The sequence below is a fragment of the Saimiri boliviensis genome, chromosome 15 (assembly GCF_048565385.1).
Source record: "Saimiri boliviensis isolate mSaiBol1 chromosome 15, mSaiBol1.pri, whole genome shotgun sequence".
NCBI classification, from domain to species: domain Eukaryota; kingdom Metazoa; phylum Chordata; class Mammalia; order Primates; family Cebidae; genus Saimiri; species Saimiri boliviensis.
Window position 1 is genome coordinate 49,931,385 of NC_133463.1, and position 7,981 is coordinate 49,939,365.

Consider the following 7,981-nt stretch of genomic DNA (forward strand, 5'->3'; position numbering starts at 1 on the left):
CGAACTCAGCCCTGTTGGATTCCGAGCTTCTAGGACTTCACGGTGTTCAGAGATTTTAAGACTATATTACCTCAAATATCTTGAGTTAACACTGATGTTTCAAATTCATACTTCAGTGTTATTTTTTGAGATGATACCTCTTTTCTCTTACATTGAAAACTTTGATTTCTAAAAAGAGTAGTTAGTTACTTACAGGCTACTGAATAAAACTAAATCTTTCTTTGCAACTCTATCTTTAAAATATGTTCCACTAAGGATATCTGCCCAAAATACTAAGTTTTAGAGTCATTTCAAATCTTTTTGTTCCTTTATCATGTCCCTTCTTACCCCCTAGAGGTAGTATTTTTATTCTTTTCTAATTCACCATTCTACTTTTCTTTCTGCAAATGGAAACTAATAGTATCATAAATGCATGTGTGTATACGTGTAGTATTCCCCCAGAATCTTCCCATGAGGGTAGTATGCCAGTTATAATCTTCTGTACCATACTTTTTTCACTTAGCAATGTATCCTGGGAGACCATTTTGAATGAGTTTATAAAGATTTTCTTTTCAACTGCATAATTTTTTGAACTGAGCGTGTCCCCACAAATTCATATGTTGATATTCTGGCCTCCCAATGTGACAATATTAGAGGCTCACCTTTGGGAGGTGATAAGGTCGTGAGGATGGAGCCCTTATAAATGGAATTAGTGTCCTTATAAAAGAATCCTCAGAGGGCTGGTGTGATTCTCTTTCTGCCACGTGAGGATTTGAGGAGAAGCCAGCAGTCTGCAATCTGGAAAGGGACTCTCTCCGTAGCCTGACCAGGCTGGCACTCTGATATCAGAATTCTAACCTCTGAAACTGTGAGAAATAAATGTCTGTAGTTTATAAGCCGAACAGTCGGTAATACTTTATTACAGCATCCCAAACAGAGGAAGACAATGTATTATCTCAAGTGGGCATACTACTCAGGCAGCCCCATTCTGATTGACCTTTGTTTCTGGCTTTTTGCTATTGAAACTGCACCCGTAGTTCCAAAGACAGTTATTTGTGGTTGTTGTGGTTGTGGTTGTTGTTGTTGCTGTTGTTGTTGTCGTTGTTTTTGATAAACATAGAGATTGACCCTCCTAGTCTTAAAGCCTGAAACTCACCAGATCCAGACAATGAGAAGCCAGGCCCTTCATTTATCACGATTTCTTCCTTACCTCTCCAGAGTCCCTGTTTTCCCATACATGGTGACATTTCTTCCCTGCTATATAAATGCCTAATTTTAGTCAGAGAGAGATGAATGTGAGACTGATCTCTCGTCTCCTCCATTGCAAAGCCTTCTTCTTTGACAATAATCATTGTCTCAATGATTGGCTTTCTATGCTGAGAGCAGCAGGAGCTAGACTGAATCCCTGGTGTTTCTCTGTTACAAATAGCTACAAATCATTCTATAATAATTCACATCGTACACATGTCATTTCTTATTTTGCCAGTGTGTCTCTGGAACGGATGTGTAGAAGAGGAATTGCTGAGTTAAAAGGTAAATGCATACCTTTTATATTCAACTAAGGATGTGTGCCACCTCTCCACTTTGCTAAGACAGGACCAGACAGGACCAATCCCTCCTGCAAAGTGTAAGTACAGCACAGGGGAGTCAGTGCTCCCTGGGACCACAATGTCAACATTACTGTCTCAGAAGGACCTAGGGTAGAGTCAAGTGACAGCAGGAATAGGCTTTGCTCACAAGAGTACAGTATGCTGTATCTGGGAAAGCCAGTGTCTGCCTTGTCAGGGATATTGCCTCTCATGAGAGCATAGGTTAATTAGTGCTAACCAGTGGGTAAGACTGAACGGTATCATCACTCCCTGCCCCATTTCTTCACCTTCAGTGATGTCCAAGAATAGAAAAGTGAGATTTTGCTAGCATCAGGCCTCTGTGGGGCTAGAAATTGCAACACACACACCTGCACATGCATGCATGCACATACACACTCACAGATTAGTGAACGGGACCCCATCTCCTCGAGAGATGACAGAACTTCCCCAAATTGTGAGTGGAAAACCAGAGGCTTGAAATAGGAGGAAATGAAGTGAGCAAGGACGACCAGCAAGAGAAAGAGAAGCTGAGAGAGAGCTACAGGGTTGGGGGGAGAGATGCTCTTTGAAAAGGCTTGAGTTAGTGAGGCTCTCTCTATGGTAATAATAATAATAATAATAATAATAATAATAATAATAATAATGATAATAAATGAAGTCCTAGATTCTGGTCTTTCTCTATTGGCCTATGAGATCAACCATCTCGCTAGAGAGGAATGAGTTACCCCTCTACAAGGAAGAGCAACCCTGGGAGTCTCCAGCCTTGGGCAGACTAGTTGCCTGAGATGGTGCCGCTCCCTCAGAAAGGCTTAGAAAAAGCCTTTGGTTTCTTCCCTATGAAGAAACAAAAAATATTCACGTTCAACTGCTGCAGTTTTACCCAGTCAGAACTCCTTCATGTTTTATTCTTTTCCTTTCCCTCCATGGAAATATCTTTTATAACGATGCCTCAAAATATTTGGGGAGATTTATCGGCAAAAGAAGGAAAGAAAAAGAGAAGAAAATAGGAAAAGGAAGGAAGAAAGAAAAACAGAAAAGTTTCAGTGGTGCATTAAAAATACAGTCATTGTTGCTTTAGAAAACTGCTTTATCTCTCATCAGAACTGGCAGATGGTCGATCCAACATACCAATTCATCTGGTGTCTAATCTACTTTAAAACTACGGAAAAAAGAAAACAATTAGATATAATTCAAAAACAACACAATTAATTATACTTTTTTATTAAAAGAAAAAATAATACCATGGAGTTTAAAAGCTACATTTGTTATGGTTCTTAAGGACAGAGGTTTTTACACAGGTTTTATATATGTACACACTCACAACACTATATCACAAGGTCAGAGGCACCTTTTCTTGGCCACAGCATCAGGTAATGAATAAAACTTCTCCAAATTAATTTGTTTAAAAAATATCTAAAATGATACAGTATATTTGAGGATTATATAAATACGTGAGACATATTCAGATATTTTCTAAAATAGTGTTTATATACGTGCATCACAATCATCTCTAATTCTCAAAATATTTTGGTACCAAAATTCTGTTTGTCAAACAAAACACAAGATGCTGCAGTATGTATCCAAGCACCAGCTTAGCACAGTATTTAACCCTCCCCCAAACTAAAAGGGTGCTAACACGTACAAACTGAATTGAATATTTCAAAAAAACCACTGAAATAATTTAGGCCCTCACATTTTTTTTTTTTCATTGAATGGTTGTTTTTAGAGGAAAAGGCGGGAACTAAATGATTTAGATTAAAGTCGCTCTGTGCAATAGAATCAATCCTAGGGCTCAGAGAAGAGTGTTCCCAGGCACTAGAGAAGGTATGGAGAATAAGTAAGTCCATTTTATGCATATTACAAGTTGGAGTTTTGCATGTGATTTAGTTCATAGAAAAAGTTCTACTGCTTTCAAATAAGTCTGAAAATATCATTTTAGAAAGGGCTTCAAGGTAAATTTTATTTGATTATGCTAACATAATTTAAGAAATCTGTCAAAACAGAGAGATTACACCTAGCCAATTATATATATAAAGTGAAGTCAATTATATATATTCAAACCTGAAAATATTATCTATATTAGTTACAGATGATATACTCCCAAGCTTTTACACACATTTTTCAATCTAGAAGGACTTTCAATGGAATAACACATTCAATGATATGACCAAATAATATTGTCAAATTATAGACCAATAATTAAAGGTGGAGAAATAATCCTTTTATATATGAAATTATTTTTCTATATATTTTTTATCTTATGAACTGAGCTAAATAAAAATAAACCACCACTTCTGAAAATGAGACAATTATAATTCTAATTGCATTTATGAAGCTAACAGAATTTTAAAATATATTTTAGCAATATCTAATTTAGAAAAGAAAAAAAAACACTTTAATAAGTGCCTCAGAACTGGAAAATCACGAAAAACATCATTACGTGGGAAAGTGGGTGCCAAAATGTATTAACTCTCTTTTCCTCTTAGAGACATATGTTCATATTATCAAACATTTTAGATGCTGTCAGATTTAGGAAATATATGAAAATTCTAATATTTCACAACAAATTTGTATGAAACAGAAATGGCTTTTGCTGTGGGTCAAGCAGCAATTAAGAATTTGTCTTCATTACCACCAGAGGGCGCTACTGCCTGCAACATTATTAGTTCCAGGCGTACTCTATCAGTTTAGGTGATACTTGACTTTGGACATTGTCAAGCTGGAAAAGATTTAAAAAATAATAATAAAGATAACTCCCAAAGAAATATATTTAAATTCTGTAACACCTAAATAACATTGGACTGTTCCATTAAAACAACAGAGTTAACTTGCCTATTTTTGGTAAAGATTAACATAGGATTTCATTAATATTTCAGAAATAGGAATTGAATGGCTAACCCTTTTAACAATGAATAAAAGGAGCATTACTAAAGCCATCAACACTGACAATTCATTTAGCACCATATATTTAGCACCAGAATAGATACTGACAGTTCACACTGAATAAAAAACTTTGCTAAGAAACTTCAAAAGTTATAGCAAGTATACGTGGTAATTGTAATGTGTTTTCAGCACCATTAATCAGTGAACTGGTAAACCTTCTAAGTTTTTGACTGACCTCCAATAAGTCAAATTTAAACCATAACATAATTTTTAAAATTATTTTGCACATGTTCAAATGATAGCATGTGATTATATGTTTCACCCACACAAATAGTGACAAATTTTTATGAAACATAAAAGGAAAGGTAATGTTAGACAGTAAGACAAATGTAACTTTATTCTCCCTAAACACTTTGGTAGGTAAAGGCTTCCATCTATGTAGAGATTTGCATCCTTTGATACTGCAGAACCTGAGTTTATGGCTACACAAGAAGAACATACATCAAAGCCTAAGCATTATTTTTCCTTCATAGACCCATTCAAATCATATGTTTAGCTTGTGCATGTATTTTATAAGCACAGCGTGAACACAAAACACTTAAACTGGCTTAAATATATATTAGATTTAATGATGTAGATAAGTTGGTTTCACACAAGTGCATATTATGAGAAAAATACATATTGTTTCAATTCAAATATTCTATGTTAAACGGAACTTGTCCTAGTGTTTGGCCAACTCTGTGCTAAAGCTACATGGAACTTTCAAATGAATGTTTCCATGAACTTTTCAAATGAATGTTATCGGGCTGCCAAATGAAATTTGTAAAGCAATTCTGCTGGATGATGGGCCACAGAAGGGATGATGCTTAGACGACTGAACAAAAGCATAAACAACAATAACAATAATGGCTTCATCTGCATTTCTTGAGCAAACTTATCTACCATAACCAGAAATATTAAGACTGTGCCTACACAACTCACAGATAATTCTACCATGAAATCCATCAGTTTAATTCCAAACTTAAAATTTTTCAGCTTTTTGATGACAATGGAAGCCCCAAACCTATACCACAAAAATATTACAATTTTTCTACCCGTCATATAAAAAAAAAAAAATCAGCACCATAGAGACGATCAATGCTGTGGAATAGGTATGCCAATTACTTTTTTTTTTTTTAATGACACTGTTTCATACGAAAACCTTAATACTGACCATTTAAAGCTGCTCTTATGAAATAGCTTATACCCAGACCTTTCCTGCTTCTGGCAATTACAGTGAAAAATAGCTATCCTAGCACCATTGTTGCATGCTGTGAAAAATGTGGCAGGCTGTGCTGATACTAGCAAACTTTGATTTGCTTTAGCCTGGAAAATACAATACTTTACATGGCCACTTTATATTATTAACTTTAAAAAATAGAGTTAGAATAACAAATATACCCGTTATGTTTTCAGCTGATTTGTTAAATTATAAATAAACTTGTAATTCTTGTCATGGTTTAGAAAGGACGGTTGCCTAAGTGTGCAGACCCTAGTTTTAATCTGATACATTTGATGATTCATCTGGATTTTTGATACAATTAAAACTTTATATTTAAAACATTTTTGTCTTAAGCACGGAGAGATGAGATTTTTGTAAATTGTTGTCATTCTTGACTTTTTAGTTAATTCTAAAAATCCATTTATATGAGCATTTATTAAACGTTTATTGTTATAGCCACCATTTAAGAAGCTGGGATAATACAAAGAATTAAACAGAGTTTCTGCCAAAGAGGAGCTCATGAAAAATTTAATTTAATCTCAAATAAATGTTTTATAATATTAATGATAATTTCAATATTCATAAATTTTTATTAATCTAGTAAATTTACCTTCATTAGAACCTCTGTGAAATATGTAGCAAATATTACTATTCTTCCTTAGAATTGAAAAGTGAACTCACAGAAGCAATTCATCAAAAAAATCAGAAATTAGTGTAGCCATCTTGTTTCATAGTACTTATTGCTGTTTCTGTAGAATGAATATAGCAAAATTGAAGAAGGAAAGACCATCTAGATAAATCAAGCAAGCATCCCACTAATGTGCTTTCCCTCCAATTGTCTAGATATATTAGAAAATTAGGATTAACACCTAATAATGTAATTACTTCTATTCTCCATTTTAATCTCCAAAAACATTTAACAGCATCTATGTAAGTGCCCACAAAGGCAAAGTAGTATGATATCAAAGCATTTTGTCTCCATGTTCAATTTATAAGGCTAATTGGGCCAGTCATTCGTTAACAAGCAGACCCAACCTTCAGATGGTGAATTCCCTTACCATTGAATGGATTTAATGATCTGTCATCTTTCAAAATATCCAACCTAAAAAACTACAAATGTGTATGTAATTTTAAACAAGTAGCTTCCTTCTGTTATTTGCACTCTGGAACTAACCATATTTAATTGTTCTGAAACTAACCATATTAAATTGTTCTGTAATTCTATGGAAGCATTACATAACCTGAATCACACACACACACACACACACACACGTACTTGAAGTGCAATATGTTAAATATCTTGACCAAGATGTTGTATTCTCCTCTCTGAAAGAGATGTCATGAACAGGAAAATGTGACACTTCCAAATTACATGAGTAAAATTTTCATAGTGACTCTGAATGGATTTTCATAGTCAAACTCAATGAAGAACTGAACATGTTTCTTCTACAGAAACAGAAATAAAGTTGATAACTAGCCCTTAGAAAGCATGTGAAGAAGGCTACTTTAACAAAGTCATGACTGTATGAAGTCTGCATCACGGATCTTTCATACAATACTCAAAGACTCAAGATGATAAGTAGATTGATCCAATGATGGGCTAACAACAAAGAGACAGAGGCGTCGTCAGCACCTCCACGTCTCTTCTTGGAATCCTTCGTCTCCTGACAGGCCTCAGGATAGGCCATTCTGAAGCTCTCCATCTGGTAGTTACGTGCAATTACCCTTTTCATATCTGTCCTCTAAATTTTACTTCTCTTGGACTTCATTAGTTTTCTGCGGGTTTTGCTTTCTCCAATTACAGGTAAATATTGCTGTGTCTGCTCCCTTCAAAAATAATGTTACAGTAAAATCGCTAGTCTGAATTACTTCCTGAATATTTTTTGTGAGCTTCTTGAGGGAAGAAACCATGTCTAATTATCTCTGCATTATCAGAACACAACTAGCGAAGTGTCTTGCATGTAGTAAGCACTCAACTCATGACTACTGATTCAATAAAATGAGACTAAGCAAAAGGCATGATTTGAGAACTTACATAAGATACAAGTTGGCATTATCCTTTGGTGGACTCTAATAAGAAAAACTATCTCCAGGTTGTTTAATTAAATTATTATTTCCAGATATCACTAAGTATTATTTTATAAATTATCACTTTGTGGGTATTAGAGAAATGGGTGCTAAAGGTGTCCCATCACCTTACATATACTTGAGAATAGTCTTTTAAAAATTTCCCTCAAGTTTGCTACTGACTCATATTATTATCTATGTG